At 49.2% G+C, this 22256-nt stretch overlaps 1 protein-coding gene across 4 annotated transcripts in view; it reads right to left on the reverse strand.

The window, feature by feature from the left end:
- SYNE3 (spectrin repeat containing nuclear envelope family member 3) overlaps nucleotides 1-22256 on the reverse strand; it is a 97275-nt gene that overhangs the window by 68871 nt on the left and 6148 nt on the right. For 2 of the 4 annotated variants that reach the window (XM_073011298.1, XM_007987743.3), the window contains exon 1: nucleotides 19510-21369. The exons of the other annotated variants lie outside the window; for them this stretch is intronic. The gene's annotated coding sequence lies outside the window, so the exon portion shown is untranslated. Of the gene's footprint in view, nucleotides 1-19509; nucleotides 21370-22256 lie in introns of those variants that run through there. 4 annotated transcript variants of the gene reach the window in all.

Here is a 22256-nt window from a genome sequence, read left to right on the forward strand (position 1 = left end):
GCGGAAACACACTCCCCAGTGCCCATCGATGAAATCCCCAGGACCCTGGCCCCAGAGGAGAGCTCCCATATGCTCTGGGGCCAGGCTAATCCGAGGTACCGAGTCAGGCCCCAGGCCCCCATCACCCTCAAGAAGATCTGGCCCAATGAGGCAGAACCAGCCAGGATGTCTGACCCCTGGTCCCTGCACCTGCCTGTACCTTCCCCAGTGACCCACCCAGCACCCCAGACAGCATGGCACTGACACCTGTCCCCCAGGCCATCCCCCACCCCTCTCCCAATGTCTTCTTGGCCCTGGGAGTCAGACGTGCCAGGCCTCACCCTCCACACCAGCACCTCACGCCTTCTCAGACAGAGTCTTCCCCACAGAGGGACCCTCCATGAACCCCCCAGACCTGCCTGGCCGGCTGGCCCTGCCTTCCCAGACATCTCCCTCTTCCTGGGCCATCTGTACTGCAGCCCAAAGAAGCAGGAACGGCACAATGGCCACACACACCTCACCACAGTCCTCCTCGACCCTAAACCCCAGCAGCCAGTGGACAGACCCTTTTAAAGCAAAATTATGGCTGCACAAGAACACATCGTCAGACTGTACTCTCATCAACACGGACTTGAGAAATGACAGCCTTCTACTGGATGAAAATGTCTTTCCATTGAAAAGGACTGTGCCAAAATATAGGGTTTAAACTTTTTTGTTTTCATTACACACAAATTTTTAAACTTCACATAAAACTCACTTCCAAAGTGGCTGCACCTCTTTACATACCCAGCAGCCATGTGTGAGCTCCAGTTTCCGCACGGCCTTGCCAGCACTGTAAGGTCAGTCTTTTCATCTTAGCCCTTCTGGTAGGTATGCCATGCTGGCTCACTGTGGCTTGCATTTCTCACTGGTTTTGGCATTTGTGGTGTAGGGCAGCCTAACTGAGCTCCCAGACTCTGTGCTGAGCACTTCCCAGGGATCTCCTCCTTGAAAGCTCCTTGCTGTGCTGAGCACGGGGCCTGCTGGCTGAAGGCTAAGGGGGTGAGCAGCTGAGTGACTGAGTGACAAAAACACATGGCCAACAGGGACCTGCTCCAGTTCTCAGGGTGCTGACAGCCAACTCCCTGAATGCAGGCAACTCTCTGAGGACAGAACCAAGCACCAGGAACCAACCATGAGCCAAAGCCAGTAAAAGCAGAAGACAAATGGAGTCACCCACAGGTGCATGGGGCTCTCTGAGCTCCCCAGCAGCACATCCACGGGGCCTCTCTCCCATCTCCTGCAGGTCCCAGACAGATTCCTGTGTAGGGCCTGGAATTTCTGAACAACTCGTGCAGCTGCCAGGGGGTCTCCTAGAATAAGGATTGGAAATCAACAACTTCTAAGTTCAGGGACCTGATTCCAGTCCAATTCCTCTGAACTCTGAGTCTGTTGTTCTCATTTGAACATAAACTGCCTCTGGGCACAGCCTTTGCCTACTTTAACCACAACACGTGGCATGAAACAGGTACTGACACACAGTAAGTGCTCACACATATTTGTGAATGGAAAGATACATCTGGAAAATATAAACTATAATACCTACCTCGGTTGGTGCTTAGTAGGTACTCAGAAAGTGTTCTTTTATTTGACTGTTTTTAGAGACAGGCTCTTGCTATGTTGCCCAGCCTGATTTCAAACTTCCTGGGCCCAAAATTTCCGCCTCAGCCTCCCAAGTAACTGAGAGTACAGTCGTGAGCCACCAGGCCTGGCTTATTTTTTTATGAAAAGAAACAAGTGTGGAGCCAGAATGGACATATCTGTCCCTCATTAGTCCTTGATTTCACGTGCTGCTGGTTCAGGGGAACTGAGAAAGGCAGGAATCAGAGGCAAGAGTGGGCCTCAGCACAGACTCTGTAACCCCAAAATAAGAGGCTTTCTTCAGGTCACGAGTGGGGGCAGAACACGCTCTGGAATGGGGTTAGGGGTCATGGTTCCAGTGTGGGCTCCACCACCAACTTGCACCCAAGCCCGTTTCCTCAATGGTCAGAGGGGAGCAATAGTGCACACCTGACTTCCACCCACTCTGAGACGAGTGAGCTTTCAGTTGGAAGGCTGTTGTGAAAGAGAGGGGCACGTCTGATTCACCCCCGGGCTTTTTCTAACAGAATCAGTTAGTAAGGAAAACACACGCTGCTGAGAGGCCCTGCCCTATCCCAGTGTAAAGGACTATCACCGTCATCTCTTGTTCTGGCAACCTAAAGGCTAATTATACCATATTTCCACGTTACAACGTGTAATAGCCATGGGTTATAACCGATGATGGCATGCACAGCAGGCTGGAGTAAATGCTATATTGTTCCAAGCTCTAATTCCAACCTGCAACAGCTGGAGACCTTGGCAGGAGCTAGCTCTGTGCCCAGCTATTTTCTACAGCACTATACAGGGCTTCAGAAGCAAACATCCTATCAGGTAGATGCCATGACCAGCCCTTTATTACAGATAGGAAATAAGGCATAGAGCTGTTAAATAACTTTCCCAAAAGCATGCAGAGCCAAGATTGAACTTCAGGCAGGCCAACTGCAGAGGCTTCCTGTTACCCTGAACTACACTGAGCTTATAGACAAGTGTCCAGCAAGCCCCCGGTCAGCATGCTGAGGTTGGCTGCAGAGCCAAAGGCGTAAGTCAAGCAAGAGCTGCTGCTGGGTGGCGGGTGAAAGAGCTATGAAGAGTTCCCCATGGTGGCCTGACTCCATAGCTCAACCTGACACTCTTCAGATATGGCCCAGGGCAAGTGTTCACCACGGTGGCCAGGCCTGCAGCCCTATCAGCAAGGCCGTGCATTGCCATCCACCTTCTCGCATCTGCAGCTTGTGGCACGCAGGACCAGCCAGCATGCCCCACTCAGCTCTGCATCATCTGCTGATGTGTCTGTCTTCCCATTAGAATGTCCCCCTCAAGGGCAGAGGCTATGTCTCATCCCCTCAGTATCCTCAGGCCTGGGACACAGCTGGCACAGAGGAGGAGGGCAGTGCTGCTCATTCAATAAATACACACAACATCAACATTCTTGGAAAGGCAGGGCTGGCTTTTCTGGGGCCAGATCAGGGTAGGGAGTTCCTGGAACTGCCCCCAGATTTGAGGCTGTCTCTAGATCTCAGGTGGTGGGGTAGGCCTGAGGGATGACGGGACATTCCAGTGAGCCAATGAACAATGAAAGGTTCTGTGGAAACCTCCCAGCTAACATGTCACAGTTGGACCTGTTCTTAGGAATCCTCTTATCTAGCTGTGCCGTTTTACAGATGGGTTGACTTAATGAGGGAAACAGACCCGCCCAAGATCTGGGAAACAGACCCGTCCAAGATCTGGCAGCAGCTCAGTGTAGAGTGATGGCCAAGACCTGTCTTGTACCTCTGAGAAGGATCATTCTATTTCTTCAAAATGACTCACAGAGAAAGCAACAATCAACCCTCCTATTTACAGACAGTTAATTTTCAACAAGGGTGCCAAGACAATTCAATGGAAAAGGATAATCTTTCCAACAGTGGTGATGGGGCAACTGGATATCCACATGAAAAAGAATGAGATTAGACTCTTACATCACACTGTATACTAACTCCAAATAGATCAAAGACCTACATGTAAGAGCCAAATCTATAAAACTCTTAAGAAGAAAACACAGGCATCCATCTTCCTGACCTTGGAATAGTCAATGGTTGCTTAGATGTGATAGCAAAAGCACAATAACAAAATAAAAAAATTGATAAATTAGACATCATCAAAATTAAAACTTTTGTACTTCAAAGGCAAAAAGGTAAAAAAAAAAAAAAAAAAAGTGACACCATCAAGAAGGCAAAAAGATGTCCCACAGAATGGAAAAAAATTTTTGCAAATCACATATCTGATAAGGAACTTATATCTAGAATGTCCAAAGAACTCTTAAACTCAATAATAAACAGACAACCCAATCATAAAATGGGCAAATGATCTGAATAGACATTTCTTTAAACCATACCTACATCTAAGAAGGCCAATAAGCACACTGAAAAGCCCAGAAAGCACAGAAAAGATTCTCAACATCACTAGCCATCAGGGAAATGCAAATTAAAACCAAAATGAGATACTAATTCACACCCATTAGAATGGCTATAATCAAAAGAAGATAATCACCAGTGTTGGTGAAGATATAGGGAAGTTGGAACCCTTATATGATACTGGCAGAAACAGAAAATGGTGCAGCCACTTTGGAAAAGAGCCTGGCAGTTCTTCAAATATTAAACATAGAGCTACCACCGGATCCAGCAATTCTACTCTTACATATAGAGAAATGAAAACATGTCTACAGAAAACTTGTGCACAAATGTTCATGATACCCCAAAAAAAAGTGGGAGCAACCCAAATGTCCATCAACTAACAAATGGGTAAGTAAAACGTGGTCTATCCATACAATGGAATATTATTCACCTATGAAAAAGAATGAAGTGCTGACATATGCCACAATATAGAGAAACCTTGGAAACACTGTGCTAAATGAAAGAAGCCAGTCACAAAGGACCATGTACTGTATGATTTCATGGATGTGAAATGTGTAGAACAGGCAAATTTACAGAGGCAGAAATTAGATTAGTGGTTGCCTAGGGCTAGGGAAGTGGGAGGATTGGGAGTTGACTGCTAAGGAGTGCAGGGGTTCTTTTGGAGGTAGTAAAAATATTCTAAAAATGATTGTGGAGATGGCTGTACAGCTCTGTGAATATACTAAAAGGCAGTGAGGGTAGGCAAGGTGGCTCATGCCTGTAATCCCTACACTTTCAGAGGCTGAGGTGGGAAGACTGCTTGAGGCCAGGAGTTTGAGACCACCCTGGCAAGACTCTGTCTCTATTTTTTTTTAAATAGAGCAGCAAGACCCTGTCTCTATTTTTTTAAAAAAGCACTGAATTGTACACTTTAAATGGATGAATTGTATATTATATGAATTATATCTCAACAAAACTGTTTTAAAAACATCAGAATCCCAAAACTAGGAGGACCATTAAAACTGACCTAATCTAACCAACCATCTCTGCTTGAATTTCCTTAAAAATACACCCACCGAAGGCTCCCAAGACTCTTGAACACCTTCAGTGATGGGTGGCTCACTACCTCCTTCAGGCAGCCTATTCTGTTGTTACATAGCTCAGGCTCAAAGGAAGGTTTTCCTTCCAGGAAGCTAAAACCTGTACCCTATCAATGAGGTGCCAATGTAAAGGAAGCTAAGAAACTGCTTGAGATCTTTTTTTCAAAATGGAGAATAGTACGTTCCATTTACTGAGCAGGTATTAGGTGCTAGTTAATATTCCTCTCCCTCTCCAAGCATTTATTAATGCACTTGCTCTGTAAGACAACTTTCATGGTTGGTATCATCATGCCCATTTCAGAGATAAGGAAACTGAGGCTCAGAGAGGTGAGATAACTGGAGTATAAAATCTCCGAACTGGTTTTGCCCAGGAGGCAGAGCTGGGATTCGAACCTAAGTGTTTGAACTCCGCAGCTGCAGCTGTCCCAGCTGCTGAGTCAGACTGCTTCTGAGAGCCTGACACCATTTCAGCCTCCAAACTGGTCTTATAGGTCTTATATAAATGGCATGAAATGTTTGAATCAAATAACAAAACAAACAGAAGCAAACTCTGCCTCCCAAAAGAGGTGCTAAATGCAAAGTGCCAGCTTGGGAGAAGAGGGGTGGCCACCAGTGGCTGCATCGCTGTGGGAAGCCAGCCGCCATGGACAGCCTTAGAGGAAAATAAAGCTAAGTGATGCACTCAGCGGCATACAAATAGCCTTGAATGCCAGGGTTCTCAACCCAACAGCCCATCATTTGGTGTTTGGAATTCCGGTGCGGAACAAACTCCCCCCCATCCCCCCTTAAAGCTACTCAATTCAATTCAACAGCATTTGTTGAGATAATTTTTTTAAAAAAATTTATACTTGAAAGGTAGGTCTTAATATTCATTCCCATTTTATAGATGAGAACACTGAGGCTGAACAGTTTCATGGCCTGCCCAAGATTCAAGAGATAGTAGTTGGGAGGCAAGAATTCAAATCTAAGACCATTTAGCCCGGTGTGGTGGTGCCTGCCTGCAATCCCAGCTACTCAGGAGGCTGAGGTGGAAGGAGTTTGAAGCCAGCCTGGGCAACGCAGTGAGACCCCTGACTCAAAAAAACAAAAAAGACCGTTTGACTTCCACATCCAGATATGCCTGGCGCTGTGCCAATAGGGCCTATAGGTTTCAAGCTCAGGTTCTCCAGATCACGAGCTGTAAATGAGAGTGCTATGGGTGTTAAATGCAGAGGCACAGATTCTAGAGAAAGGAGCAATGATTCTGATGAAGATTCCAGGAGAGGCTCATGGAGGAAGGGACACCCTGGCTGGGATGTGAAGGATGAGAACGGTCTGAGTAAGATGAGAAGTAGGAAAGGGCATAACCAGTGCATGGACTGGTGAGACCAAAAGCTGGGAGGTGGGAAAGTGCAAGGCCAAGTTCAGGCTGCAGGACGGGCTTGGCAATTGTTAACAAAGAGAGATGGCAGGAAGCCGTACTGGAGAGCAGGCTGAGGGGATTGAACAGCACAGGATTCCAAAGGGTTGTGTGGGTTTTACTCTGTGGGCAATAGGGAGCCAGTGAGGGTTTGTGAGCAAGAGAGTGGCACAGCCTACCCAGTGACAGGACCCACACGCAGTCCGGGCAGCATCTGCTCAATGGTGTGAAAACCACATTGGACCAAGCAGGGCCCTTGCAACAGGGCACCTTAAGTCACATGCTAGGAGATGCCTTGCAAGGTGCCGTTTAACCCTAAGGCATCCTATTTATTGTAAACCTGCTCTTCAAAAAAAAGGCCATGGGGGCCGGGTGCAGTGGCTCATGCCTGTAATCCCAGCACTCTTGGAGGCGGAGGTGTGTGGATCGCCTAAGGTCTGGCGTTTGAGCCAGGCTGGCCAGCATGGTGAAACCCCATCTCTACTAAAAATACAAAAATTAGTCGGGTGTGGTGGCAGGCACCTGTAATCCCAGCTACTCAGGAGGCTGAGGCAGGAGAATAGCTGAATAGCTTGAACCTGGGAAGCGAAGGTTGCAGTGAGCTGAGATCGTGCCATTGCACTCCAGCCTGGGCAACAGAGCAAGACTCAACAGAAAGAAAGAAAGAAAGAGAGAGAGAGAGAGAGAGAGAGAGAGAGAGAGAGAGAGAGAGAGAGAGAGAGAGAGAGAGAGAGAGAGAAGCAAGCCATGGGTTCAGATAGAAGGGTCTTTTCTTAAGAACTGATTAAGCTTGCCAATATCTAATGAACTGTGAGAGCAGCCTCCATTCTTTCCAAAAGTGTCTGTGCCTAGTCTGTCCTTACAGTCCCTTTCCCAGCAAAATGCCCAGCCGGGCCCACCTTGGACAATGCTGTTTCACAGTTAAGGAGTCCCCTGCCTGCTGCTACCCTATCTCCTGCTCTGGGCTCATCTGCGACCCTATGGTTGTCCTGGTAGGTGTCAAGGTTATCATTGGGTCTTGAGCTTAGGATGCCACAGGAGACTCCTGTTGGTTGGGTAAAATGTTACCAAATGCTACTCACAACGGCAAGAGTTCCCACGTGTGAGGCCTGTTGCATGCCAGGCACTGGGCAGACACCATGAAGGCCCCCATCAACCTTCAAAGCAGGGGTCATCACGCTGCCTGACAGATGGGGAAACTGAGGCTGGCTCTCCTGCCCAGGTCAGACAGTGACTGAGACACCAAGTCAGAAGCAAGCCCAGGCCTGCGTGGCTCCCGCGTCTGTGCTAGGCTGTAAAATGTCGGCAGAATGAGGAAGTGAATCAGGAAGGCAAGGGAGGAGGGTTCCTTTTTGACTCAGAACAGGATTTCCCATCTCCCTCCCAACTGACTGAGAGACAGGGTGGAGGGTGAGCCCCAGCGGCTCAGGCCGGACCATCCCCTGTGAGCATTCCTGAGCCTGGGACAAGCCTGAGGAGCCAGCCAGGCTTAGGGTTATGGCAGCTGGGCCTGCGAAGGCTTCCTCAGTGGGTCTCTCAAGAGTGTGGCTTGAAATGAATCAGGCAGAGCAGCTCAACAGGGCAGCGGCCCCAAAACCCAGGGCTCTCCCACCTCTCATTCCACTCAGAGGGGCCGGGAGAGGATGAAGGCCGTGCCCTAAAAGGACCCTAAGTGGATGGGCAGAGAGTTGGGTTGTGGTCATCTTGTCTTCTGACCAAAAACCATGCCAGACCCAATTTGCCTCCTTTCCAAAGCTTGGGAGATGCTTAATTCATTTAATAACAATTACTTCAAAGCCCATGCCAGACACTGTGGTCAGTGCTGAAGCTCACAGAGATGAACCAAACAGATCAGCGCGTCCTGCCCTGACACAGCTCAGTGTGTCTTTCATCTTCTGGAAAGTGAGTGTTGCATTTGGAGGATTCTCAACACGGTGGACTCCCTCCCCTGCCCACCTCCACTCCAGTCTCTATAACACGGCATTTCCTAACACGGGATCTTCTGGAATCCACCCATTCATGAATGTTCTGCGGGAAGCCCTGGCTAAATTCACATTCTAAAATGTCTCTGAGCAGGGGATTTCAACCAGCCTCCTCGACATCACTGGAGTGGGGGTGCCTGGATGGGCCACAAGGGCTCCATGAGATCTTAGGAAGCTTGTTCTCCTGGTGAGAACGTCTGGGACTCCCCCCTGCTCCCCTAAGACCCCCTATCTCACAGAGGACGAAGAACATGCTTGCCACAAGCAATCCACGGTGTCCATCATTACATTCTCATTGTAAATGGCTCAGAATATTCTACGGAGTGAAGATCACAAACTTTCTTGAACCACCTCCTTTTTCTTGGATAGTTACATTTTTGTTTTCTCCAGGCAACTCAAATATTTGCAGAGTTACCATTTATCTAACAAGTGAGCAAGCTGTGGACTCTTCCGGCCACAAAGCAGAGCTCCTGCCAGGCTCAGCCATCCACTCTCGTACTCTTACACCCAAATGGTATTTTTCTGATCCGGAGTCATTATTTTCTTAGCCCTCTGCACTTTCTCTTCAGCATCAGCTGCTGGTCCTCTTTTCAGGGCCATTTTAAACAAAGAAATAAAATTTGTGGTCACTTGGCCCAAGCCGGGAGATCAGGGCCAAGTCAAATCTGGATGGTGTGAGGCTCCAGGGCTGGGCCGAGGTAGGGTCTGGCAGGGCTCACTCCTGGTGAGAAAATTGCCCCAGCCCCTGTCCCCTCACACAGGGATTCACAAGGGCTTGCTTTTCCTGGGACACTTCCTAACAGCTGCTAAGGATTCAAACCTGACTTTGCTGCCAAATAAGCTACGCGGTCTTAGCCCAGTATATTTAACTCCTCTGACTTTGCCTTCTCATCTATAATATGGGGATGGTATTAGCATACACTTCTCATTGCAGGTCTGAAGACTAAGTGAGTTAATATTGGTAAAGTGCTTAGAAAAATGCTGGCACACAGTAGGTGCTATATAAGTGCCTGCTAAATAAATCATAAATGTGCAAATGTGACAGTTCTCCTGAGGGGAGAAAAAGAAGATACAATATAACAGTCCAGCAAGGAAAGTTTGTGACGTCCACCCACTCTACGGCATATTCTGGCCATTTATAACGAGAAATTAACACCCTAGAATAATGCACGGTCTGCAGAGAGAAAGAGCAGACTGCAAAGCGCCGCACTCTAGGACGAGGGTTGGCAAACTGTTTCTAGAGACGGTAAGAGAGCAAGGCTTTTAAGCTTTGCAAGCCATATGGTCTCTGTCACATCTCCTCAAATCTGTCATGGTAGCATGAAAATAGCCACAGATAGCATGTAAGTAAATGAGCATGACTGCATTCCAACAAAACTTTATTTACAAAAACAGGTGGCATTTGACCAGCAGGCCACAGTTTGTTGACCCCTCCTGTGCAAATCATTCAAAAACTGTCAAAAAAAGATGAAGAATGAAGCCGGATGCGGTGCCACGTGCCTGTAATCCCAACAACTAGAGAGCCTTAGAAAGATCTCTTGAGCCCAGAATCCAAGGCTGCAGTGAGCTGTGACAGGAGCGACACTGCACTCCCCTCCAGCCCAGGTGACAGGACAAGATCCCATCTCTTTAAAAAAAAGAAAAAAGGAAAAAAGTAGCATCACAGAGCAGCAAAATCATGGGTATGTTTCTAAGATGTGAATTTCCTTTTTTTTTTTTTTTTTTTTTTTTGAGACGGAGTCTTGCTCTGTCGCCCAGGCTGGAGTGCAGTGGCCAGATCTCAGCTCACTGCAAGCTCCGCCTCCTGGGTTCACGCCATTCTCCTGCCTCAGCCTCCCGAGTAGCTGGGATTACAGGCGCCCCGCCCTCACCCGGCTAGTTTTTTTTTTGTATTTTTAGTAGAGACGGGGTTTTGCCATATTAGCCAGGATGGTCTCGATCTCCTGACCTCGTGATCCACCCGTCTCGGCCTCCCAAAGTGCTGGGATTACAGGCTTGAGCCACCGCGCCCGGCAATTAGAGGCTTTTAAAGTCACATTTTAATCACAAATAAATTTTTTTTTTTTTTTTTTTTTTGAGACAGAGTCTTGTTCTGTCACCCAGGCTGGAGCGTAGTGGCATAATCTTGGCTCACTATAACCTCCACCTACCGCGTTCAAGCCATTCTCCTGCCTCAGCCTCCCAAGTAGCTGGGATTCCATTCATTTCGCCGGAAATCTGGGATTACAGGCATGCACCACCACAGCCAGCTGATGTTTATATTTTTAGTAAAGACCGGGTTTCGCCATGTTGGCCAGACTAGTCTTGAACTCCTGACCTCAGGTGATCTGCCTGCCTCAGCCTCCCAAAGTGATGGGATTACAGGTGTGAGCCACCACTCCTGGCCCAGAAATTAAAAGATTTCATTGTTCCACTAGACTTTCAGAAAAAGTGAAGAGTATTAAGTCCAGCATTCACATGACATGAGACAGAAAAGGCACAGACTTTGAAGTATGTATAGAATAGGACTGCATCTGGCTTCTCCATTTACTAGCTGTGTGACTCAGGCAAGTGTATTCACCTCTCTGTTCCTCAGTTTCCTCATTTTACAAATGAGTATGACAATGGCACCCACAAGCATGCAAAGAGCCTGGCATTGAGTGAGCCTGGCGCACCGTAGGCCCTCAACACAAAGAAGCCACCTCTCAGTGTCCCCCAGGCTAGATCCGGCTGGCCCTGGGTCTATGGCAGCAGGACAAGGCGGACTAGAAAGCCTGGCATGCTTTACTTTCCAGCTAAAACAAATACTCTCCACAGTTTTCAGCTCTGGTTTACAAAAACAACACAGAACCATTCGAATCTCACTTTTAATTTAATAACTGGCGCCCCAGCCTGAGAAACGGTAGGGTTCATTTCAAATGGGAGTTCTTGGCAGAAGTGAATCTCAGAGCTCACTGAACCCTTAGGGAGATCCATGGCCCTGCAGTGCCTGGGCCCTTGACTGGCAGAGCCAAATCCATGCCTGGATCCAGAGGCTCAGGCACGAGGATACTTACGTTCATTTCCCAGGAAACCTGCCACTTTTACAGGAGGCAGTGGGACCAGAGTCCTCTCTTGGCAGAAAGGAGCATCTAAAGGCTCAGGGTCAAAGGCTTTTCTGAATGAACGCTTCCTGTGCCTGACAGCCTCCACCCAAGAAAGTCCAAGGTGTTTAACAGGACATTCAAAGTCCTTCTCCATCCATCTCTGCAGCCTCAGCCTCCCCGACTTTCCATCTCCTCTGCTTGTAGCAGGAGCCACCTGTGGCTCCTGTATGCACCATTTCTCCCCTTGATCTTTGCTCCTGCTGGTCCCTCCGCCCTTCTCTGCCTGGCTACATTCACCCATTGGCTTTGGCATCACCACCTCCAGAAAGTCTTCCAGGATTTTTCATAGTGTAGAGGACTGGGAACTAACACCTTACTAAGTACCCATGAGGTGTTTGTACACATCAGCTCATTGAGTCCTCCCACCCACCGTTAAACCAGAATGACTAGCTTCTTTTTGTAGATAAAGAAGTTGAGGTTAGATTCAAAGTGGCTAAGTAACCTGCCAAAGGTCACACAGCAAGCAATACCTTAGCAGAGCCCGGGCGGTTTTAAATTGTCCTCATTCTGCTGGGGCTGCAGGATGATGTCCACTGAGTTACCTAGAAGAGCCCCCTGTATCACTAACTCTTGTCTTTTTTTTTGAGATGGAGTTTCGCTCCTGTTGCCCAGGCTGAAGTTCAGTGGCGCGATCTCGGCTCACTGCAACCTCCACCTCCCATGTTCAAGCAATTCTCCTGCCTCAGTCTCCCGAATAGCTGGGACTACAGGCACCCGCCATGATGCCTGACTAATTTTTTTATTTTTAGTAGAGACGGGGTTTTACCATGTTGGTCAGGCTGGTCTTGAACTCTTGACCTCAGGTGATCCACCCGTCTCGGCCTCCCAAAGTGCTGAGATTACAGGTGTGAGCCACTGCGCCCAGCCTACCTCCTGTCTTATATCTGAGATATTCAGACAACCCTTGAGACCTTCTCCCCAGAACCTTCACCTCCTTGGAGTCCAAGGTCGATCATTAACAGGCTGTGCAGGTTATAATTAGTACCTGCTTGTTCCTGCCAGAACTTTGAGACGCCAGGTTTACGATGTGCCTGTGAGAAGCCAGGCACCCAGCCTAGGAACTGTCTTTTGTCCCACTGCTCTCTGCGGCTCCCAGTCTGAAGGGTCTACCCGCAGGCGTGAGTGACTACCTTGCAGACTCATAGGTGTCCTCTTGAGTCCCCAGACCTCAGCACCAGCGGCCGCCCACAGCCAGGTGGAGCAGAAAGAAACTGCCCTCTGGGACTCTGCTTCGGCCCAGCCGGACTCAGTGGGAGGAGGCTGCCTTCCTCCTGGAGCTGGCCTGTGTCCGGGGCTGAGCTCCCCATCAGACCCAGAGAACAATGCCCCACTGTTGTATGCAGCGCTTGGAAGCTGAGCGACCAACTTCATGATCCCTGTTGATCCTCTCCCTGACAGCCCGAAGGACAGTGGCTGGCCATTTTAACACCTTTGCCCTTGCAGGACCCTGGGTTGTCCCCAGCAGCCCCATAGCAGAGTCACTGACCCTTCCTGCTGCAGCTACAGCTCCGAGGCCACCCACCCAACTGGAAGAGGCGGACCGCCAGCACACGAGCCCCATTCTTTGTACTCCCAGTGGGGGAGGGGGAGTGGTGAAGCGGGAAGGACACACGCTTGCTTCCCACACCGGGCACAAAACCCCATCTGACTTTCTAAAATATTTTCTCTCTCTCTCAGACAATACTGGCTTTAATGAATTTCTCTAAAGGGACTGACAGTCCACACACTTTGCATGAAAGGCAAAAGCCACTGTGCCCAAGTCGACTATGCTACGACCCAGGGGACAATGCATGCCTTCTTGCCTCCATAGAATGGGCACATGTGCTGGGCCTCAGCAATGTCTGCTCCATGGAGCTGGTGACTCCATCCCAGCCTGCAAGCAGCTGGCAGGAGCTCAGGTGACTCATCTTCTCCTTTGTGTTTTCTTTGCAGCACATGCATCCTTCTCATATGTTCTCATTTATTTGCTTGCTTGTTGACTCTAGATCCTTCTAGAATGTGAGTTCCAACAGCACAAAGGCTTTGCCAATCTTGTCCATGACTCCCACCCCACTGCCCAGGACTGTGCCTGTCATACAGGAGGCCTCACAGAGGAGCTGGTGAGTGAGGAAATGAACGGATCTGTGCTCCGCGTGTTCAGCTCCATTCATTCCCTCAAGGCACCTCCATGGGGCATCCAGGCGCCACGTACAGCAGAGGAAACACTAAGCTGGACACCAGCCCTTGAGGAGCTCACAGCGCATGTGGGAGAAAGATGCATTCACAAACAGGCTCGATTAGGGAACTGAGTGAGGTTCGGTTCAGAGGGGATACAGCAGGGGCAGGATAAACTCCACTCAGAGGGCGGGCTGGTCAGGAGCAGTCACAGAGAAGGAGACTCTTGAGCTGAAGGGACAGCGGAGGACGTGGCCACAGGATGGAAGGGCATGGGGGAAGGAACAAGATGTACAGAGCAGCAAAGCATGAATTAGCATCTGAGCAGGTTGTCCTCAGCGGGGAAGAAATGAAAGTGGAGAGCCTCAAGCCTCATTCATTCATTCAACAGCATTTACAAAACACGCTGGCCTAGAGCAGGCAGGAGTTGGCCCCAAGCAGAAGGGCGTTTTCTGCCTTTACAGACTCTTGGGGGAGCACACAGACCCTTGAAGGATAGCACGGGGGCTCTGGGAACACTGCGAAGGGGCAATCTAGTCTGAGGGTGCAACAAGGCTCAGGGGAGAGATGATCCCCCCTTTACTCCTTCTACCAGTGACTCTACCGCCCAGTGCCACAGTCAGAGTAGCGTGACTTTAAGCTAGGATGACCAATTTATCCTGAGTTGATGCACACCATCCAAGTTTTAACCTTGAAAGTCCCAAACCCCAGGAAACCTCTTAGTCTTGGGCAAACCAGGGACAGTTGGTCACACTTACTTCCACCTTCATATCCCCTTCCAAGACCCCCAGACTGTCCCCCACTCTGCTGACACCCCACCCCCACCCCCACCTTCCAGCCACTCACAGGGGCTGAGTTCCCGGAGCCTGTGTCCTCAGAACCAGCCAGGCTCACGAGCAGCCTTTCCTCTGGGGTGGAGAGGGAAACTTGCTCTGGGTTATGGACCGGACAGCCACCTACAGCCTGTGTGTCCTGCCTTTGAGGCCCCCTCTTCCCCGGCTGGTTCCTAATCACAGCTGCCACAGGCTCTCAGATCCAGTCACTGTCTTCCTTATCTGAGCTTTATCTCCCGAGGCCTCCACAATCCAAGGACAGGCTTCCTCCCCGGCCTGTCTTTGTGCATTCAGAAGGAGACCCATTGTGGGTGCCCCGCAAGCAACCACATGCCAAACTGAAGCAACGAGCAACTAATTACGACACCACCATCTCCATTTTGCAGAAGGAAAACCAGCACGGACAACCGGTCAGGAACTCACCTCTGGGATTCATTTCACAAGGCCCCGAGGATTCCATTATTCAAAAGCAGCTGCTCACAATCTTGACTTCCAGGGCCCTTTCCACTAGCCCTGCAGAGACTCAGAAACCACAGGACTCGGAAAAACTGAGTCTTCCGCAGATGCTTGTTTCTAGGTTTCTGAAGTAGAGCTCCATGTCAAGCAGCGAGTTTCCACCAAAGACATTCACAGAATACAGTCAGGCTGGTGCCGCCCCAAGCTGCTGGAGGTCTGACTCCCAGCTTTGAGGTCCCCCAAACAATGCGGGTCTCCCCAAGAATCTGAGGCACAGGGATGAGGAGTTACAAGAGCTCTAGCTCTCATGGGAAAGGTGCTAATGATTAAATTAATCCCATTAGCCAGCCTCCAGATAAAGTGGATTTAATCTACCCTCAAGTCCCCTGCAAGGGCGTCGCATGGAAAGGGCTGGGTCTTGTGGCTCACACTGTTTTCTAGTTCTACCATTTATTATTAGCTTGTGACCTTGGAAATGCCCCTTAACTTCTCTGGGCCTCCCCTACCATGCAGGGTAAGCATTGCCATCCACCTTTGTATACCAATCTCTAACTCTTTATAGACATGAGAGAGGAATAGTAAACCTTCACCAAGGGCATGCTATCTGCCGAAGCATATAGCATGGGCTCATATATATAAGACTGGGCTCAGTCTTACAAGGATCCTTTCACTGCTGCCGTAGGTCCTACTATTCCTGCCTATTTACAGATGAAAGAACTGAGGCTCAGAGAGGCTAAGCCACCTGCCCTAAGTCCCACAGCCAGTATATGACAAGTTTCCCTTCTCTTAACCACTAGACCATTAATATTTGCTGAAACAAATTAACACTAGGTTCTATTTTAAACAGTAGACACAAGATTGAGACTTGTTTCAGAACTACCTTTTTTTTTGTTTGTTTGTTTGAGACAGGTTTCTCTTTGTCACCCAGGCTGGAGCACAGTGGTGTGATCATAGTTCACTGCAGCCTTGACCTTCTGGGCTCAAGTGATCCTCCTGCCTCCACCTATTGAGTAGCTGAGACCACAGGCATGGGCCACCACGCTGAGCTAATTTTCTTATATTTTTTGTAGAGATGGGTCTCACCATGTTGCCCATGCTGGTCTCAAATTCCTGGGCTCAAGCAATCCTCCTGCCTCAGCCTCCCAAAGTGCTGGGTTTCCAGGTGTGAGCCACTGTGCCCGGCCAGAACTACATTTTTAAGAACTGAAATTCTTAGAAGAGTGACTAGCTCAAACCTGCAAGACTCACCTTCCACTGCAGACGGGGCTTCTAAACAGGAGGCTGCCAACCATGGCCCCCTGCTTGTTTCTGTACAGCTCTCAAGCTAAGAATGTTTTCTAACATTTTTAAGTGGTTGGAAAAAATCAAAAGAATAATAATGTTTCATGGCATATGAAAATTATGTGAAATTCAAATTCCAGTGTCCATAAAGTTTTATTGGAACACAACCAACACCCATTCATTTACATAGTGTCTGTGGCTGCTTTCTCGATATGATGGAGAGCCAAAATATATTTACGTATTTCCTTTCTGGCCTTTTACCAAAAAAGTTTGTTCTAGAAGCTCCAGAGGCCAGTGCTATTTATCAGCCCAAGGGAATGACCTCACCCCACCCTCTGCCTATCAGCACGGCATTCCTGCAGGTCCATTATCCTAGAAAATTCTACACTAGTCCTTTCAGCAAACCGTGACACAATCCGGATAACCAGCTTTGCTGATGGGCAAAGGTTTCCAAATGCTAAGAATCGTGTCTTCATCAGGGCTTTCCATCTGGCATTTATCTTACTTACAGTCATTTAGGGGGCCTTTGCCACTAAGCTGAGGTTCCCCCACACCGTCATGGTTGTTCTGCTGAAACCATCTCCCCACGTCCTCCAAGCACTATCTGAATCATTGCTAGACTGGGCCCCACCCTCCCAGGGGCCCACGGTGTGAATTACTACATCAGTTAAAAGACAATAGGAGACCAGGCATGGTGGCTCATGGCTGTAATCCCAGCACTTTGGGAGGCCAAGGAATGAGGATCACTTGAGCCCAGGAGTTCGAGATTAACCTGAACGACACAGCGAGACTCCACCTCTATTTAAAAAAAAAAAAAAAAAAAAAAAAAGACAATAGGAGCCTCACGCTGTCACTCACAAAAGAAAGGCTCACCAGCCAACTCTCTAGTGATAACAGGCAGGGGCCACCAGACACAGGTGGAAAAAGCTGGCCAGGGCCAGGCAGGGCCTGTTTATATCACATTCTGTTTCTGTTTCCCTTCTGGGGAGCTTAAGACCTGGGGGCAGGGGGCCTATTTGATATACAAAATCCAGGCCTGGGAAGCAGCAGTGCTGCTGGGTCCTGCCTTGGGATTCTGGGCGACTCACTTCCCTCCATGGCTTGGTTCACCCAAGCACCAGTGAAGAAGCCGGGCTCCTGTGGGCGCTGGGGTCCTGTAATGTTGCAGTCAATGAGTTTACATGGCAGCATTGTCCCCAGGGAAATGGCCCTGATTGCTGGACAGGTTGCTTCCCAGGCTGCCCCTATGGTCTGGGGAAGGTGGAGCAAGAGGGCAAATGCACTGAAACAGAGAGAATCTAGCTGCACTGTCCCTGGAGAACTCTGGGTAAAGCCACACTGGGAAACCCCGCTATGCATACAACCACTCGCAAGCCTGCTTACTCCACTCTCTGCCAGTCCAGGTGGCTGGTGCCAACGGTCCTGGGTTAGCGATCTCATTGGGCAGCCCTCAGATCTGTCAGAATGTTGGGCCTTAGAGGTCATCTAGTTCCACGTCTTCACAGCGTGGCCATTTGTGCATTAGTCATGATTTTGACTATATCTGCCATGCAGACACATCCACATGTTTTTCTAATTAATATTCTTCAATTTGACCCATTTAAACTTATTTTAAATGAAGATTTTTTTTTCTTTTTACCTTTTTCTTTTCTTTTTTGTTTTTTCTTATAGCTGGATTAAGAAATACATTTTTACCTTAAATAAAAAACAGGGTTGGGATCAATTGCCATATATCATAAAATAATGAACATAAACAGTGTTTAACTCTAGATAATGTTGCTAGTTTGCACCTGGGGCCTGCTCATTGTTAGAGACAGAGGCAAGTGTGGGAGAGCTATTAAAAACACATTAGCAACTCACTGAGATGTTCTCCTAGACAAAATCCAGAGGTTCGCAACCATCCCTGTGCATCTGGATCACCTGGGGAGTTTTAAAAAGCTACAGGTAAGCAGCCCCACATCCAGAGATCTCTCTAATTCCTTGGTCCAGGGTGGAGCCCAGGTGGTTATGAGAAGGTCATATAATGAGAAAGATTAAAAGAAAAAGAAAAAAAGAAAAAAAAAGATGGAGAGGAGATGAAGAGGGAGTGGCTGTCATTCAATGCCCTGGGCTTGTACCACGAAATTTATCCTGGCAATTACTAGTAGCCCCTGGTCCAAATTCACCAAGATCTGACCTAGTCTAAGCCCATCCTGAGGCTTAGGTATTGAGGAGGACCCTGAGGCTCAGGGTTGGGAATGAGACAGCAGGACCTGCTGCGGTGATATTGACTTTTTTCTCCATAGTTAATTCCATAAAAGAAAAAAGTCACATTGGCCAATTGCAGATGGCTGGTGCCCTGGGCAGGCAATGAATGGTCAAGGTGTGTGGTCTGCACCCTGTACACCTCTAAAGGGGGGACACTGTCTGTGCACACGGGCGCAGGCTTAGCTGGGTCGACTCTGGCCCATCATGCCTTCCTAGACCTGCCAGGGCACGGGCATTGGCCAGCAACACCTGAGCCAAGGGCTGACACACCAGCAGCTGTGCCCTGTTCAACTCACTGCCCGTGCTGGGGGCAGAGGCAGGCAGAAGTGCTGAGCTCCCTTCCAAGTGACCTGCATAATGGCAAAGTCACCTCCCCAGCTAATGAGCACCCAAAGAAAAGAGGGAGCACTTGGAGAGGCTGGGAAGGGAATCCATGGGAATGGGCATGACCCAGCACTTTCTGCTTACTGGGAATCCCGGCATCTGTTATCTCATCTGAGCCTCACAGTGACTCTGCACGGAAGGTGTGGCCAGCCCCATCTTACAGGTGTGATAGCCGGGCCCATGGAGGTTATGTGACTTGCCACAGGTGACAAAATCAGGGTTCCAGCTCAGATCTGCAGGATTCCACCTGAGGCCCTGGAACAGAGAGAAACTCCACCAAAGTCGAAAGTCGAACTTCCTTTGCACAGATGGCACCAGTGACGCCTTGCTTTGCTGGCTAAACTAACAATAGTGATGACCCCTTACCTCCATGGGGTGGTCTGCAGTTCACAACACAGCCAGCAAGGCAAGGAGTGTGGCACCTGCACCCCCACTTTACAGAGAAGAGAGTTGAGGCCCAGAAAGACTGTGCCTAGGGGCAAAATTAAAGGGTCCTTCCTGGTGCCCCTCCCAACCCCCTAATCTTCTCTCTCACGGAGTCACCGTCCCCTAGGATGGGACTGTTTAAAGCACACACCTTATCCACTGGACTCCTCCCACAGGGCAGGGCCATGTCTCTGGCGTCTTCCTAGTTCGTGTCCTCCTCAGCCAGTGTCAGTACGTTGAAGAAATGCCATTGCCCAAGGCACTGGTTACAAAGCGGAAGAGCCCAGATCCCAGCCACAAACAGGTGCTTCTTTAGCTCCCAAACCAAAGCTGGCTCCAGCTAAGCGCTGCATGACTAACCCTGCAGCTTCCTGCAGGAGACCCAGACAGGGACTTACCGGGGCTATCCTCTCAACCCCTCAAAGGAGCACATTAGCAAGTGAAGACTGTGACCAGAAGAGCTTGGCCTGGATTCCCCTCCCTGGGCATTCGAATGGTTTCACCCAGAGGGAAGTGAGACAAGAGATGCCACAAGATGAAATTTTTTTAAAAATCAATTTTCTAAAATTATGCCTGAGCAAACCTGAGTTTGAAAAAGGCAAACAGATAAACAGGCAAATCACGGAAGTCAGGCCTGCTCACTGCCTGGTGCTGGATAAATGACAGAGATTAACCTGGCAATCCCAACCGGCTCACACCCAACCCTACAACCACTGGCTTGTGGTCACCAAGTTCTCAACAGCTAGTGAACAAGCGGCAGAGGGGGTTCCCTAGGAGAAAAGGATGTGGTCAGAGAAGACAGGCTCCGGGGTGGGCCCTGGCTCTGGAAAACCTTTGCTGTTCCTAGCCCATGTGACACTGGTCCCACAGAAAGGATTTCCTTTGAGGAATGGCCTGGCAGTGTGAGAGCCACTGGGGACTGTGGAGAAAGAGCCAGATGCCTAGTTAGGAGGCTGAGTGACTCACCACTTCCAGCCCACAGCACTCCTGGCGTGGAAGGGCCAGTGTAGCCTGGTAGTTACCTGCCAGAACTCTAGGATCAGGTAACCTGGGGTCAATTTCCACCTCCACTGCTAACTGAGGTAGCTGAGGATGGGTTAATTAACCTCTCTGCCAAACGGGAACAACATCAGAGCATCCTTCATTAGGCTGTTGTGAGGATAAAGAGAGAAAAGGCAGAGAGCACTTAGACATTCAGTAAGCACTGAGCAGATATGAGCTGTAAAGATGAACCATGCAGGAATCCTAGATGATTCCCAATGGACTCCATCAGCCCATTCACTCATTCATTCATTCATTCTAGAAATATGTACAGTATTGAGCAGCTTTGATGGCTGGGTTCTGGGCAGATAACAATCCCTGGCCTTATCTTCTTCTAGCGCAGAAGACAGACAATAAACTCAACTGCAAATAATTAACGCAAATAATTTCAGGGTGACAGGACACAGCATGTTGGCAGGATGGGATGAGTGCCACTGCGTGGGCAGGAGGGTCCCTCTAAGCCGTGACTGTGAGCTGAGATCTCAACGCAACGCAGAGAGGGTGTGGCCAGGGGAAGGCCTCCGGGAGGCACTTTTTAGGAAGAGGAAAGAACAAGAAGTCAAGCTGCAGAGAGAAAGACTTGGCGCGCGCAGGAGAGAGAACATCAGATGTGAGCCCCAGGGATGCCAAGAGATATTTGCAAGGTTCCAGGGCCAACCCCCACAGAACCCAGGAGAATGGAGAGATCTCCAAAAGGGCAGTCCCCTGAAGGGGCCACAGAGGGAGATGATGCGTATTGCACCTTCTCTCCCCAGCCTCAGGTCACAGCTCCAGAGCTCACTTTTTTCTTGTGTCCTGGAAATATCAGGATCTGCCCTTTATACTTCATTCAAGGAAGCTGTGAGCACCCCTAAAGTTTGTAAGATCCTATTTTAAAGCTTTTTAATTTAATAAGAGTAGTAATAATGGCACACTCTCTCTGGGCTGGGAGCAGGGATGTGAGGATGAATAATCCTGTGTCCAGCCCTCAAGGAGGTCACAGGCTAGTGGGGAATCACTCTTGAAACTGTGGATTAGTATCAATGGCAAAGTGCAACAGGAACAGGGAAACAGAGATCACCAATCCTGTAGGAGGTGGCTGAGGAGGGCTCCCAGGAGGAAGTCATATCTAGCCAGGTGTTGGTAGGAAGGGGCAGGGAGAAGGAGAGCTGAGCGGGGGAGCAGCTTGAGCACAGGTGTCCAGGTGAGAAAGGCCAGGATGAGCTAGGGGCCTGATGGTCCTTGAAGGTGGCCCAGGTTGTAGAAAGCTGGACCAGTTGGGAACGTGGGACCTCATCCTCAGAGCAAGGCGGGTAAGCAAGGAGTCACCTGCCAGTGATCTGGACCCTCCTGGGGTGAGTGGATGAACTGCACTGGCCAGACCCAGGTCCCCAAACACCTACTTTGAAGCTGTGGTCCTTGAATGAGAAAACATCTGAACTTCAAGGTACCTTAGAATTCTCCTAATCTCAACCTCTTTCTTTAAAGGGCAGGAAACAGAGACTAGCCCAGGTGAAGGTCAAATGCAAGCTCCTCCCATCCTTAAGGAATGAGGCTACCCCAGTGAGTCAGCCGGCTGCATTATTTCAGCAAGTGTCACTTGGGAGGGGCTCAGTCCTTTTCAGATCTCAAATAAAACTGTTGGCTTAAATTAGAGTCCAACCAGCCATGGTGGCCCACCCTGTTCTGTCCACGCCTGGGTGATGACCACATGGGCTGAACGCTGCCATTTCATTTTCATCAAGCAGCCATCCCAAATTGTGTTACACCACGAATATCAATGAAACAAACTCTTGGGGAAGGTGGTTGTAAGGTAAGAGCACTGGTCAGGGAGTTAGGAGATACCAACTTGGCCCTGAAGCACCTGCAAGACTTGAG

The sequence above is a fragment of the Chlorocebus sabaeus genome, chromosome 24 (genome assembly GCF_047675955.1).
Source record: "Chlorocebus sabaeus isolate Y175 chromosome 24, mChlSab1.0.hap1, whole genome shotgun sequence".
Lineage (NCBI taxonomy): Eukaryota > Metazoa > Chordata > Mammalia > Primates > Cercopithecidae > Chlorocebus > Chlorocebus sabaeus.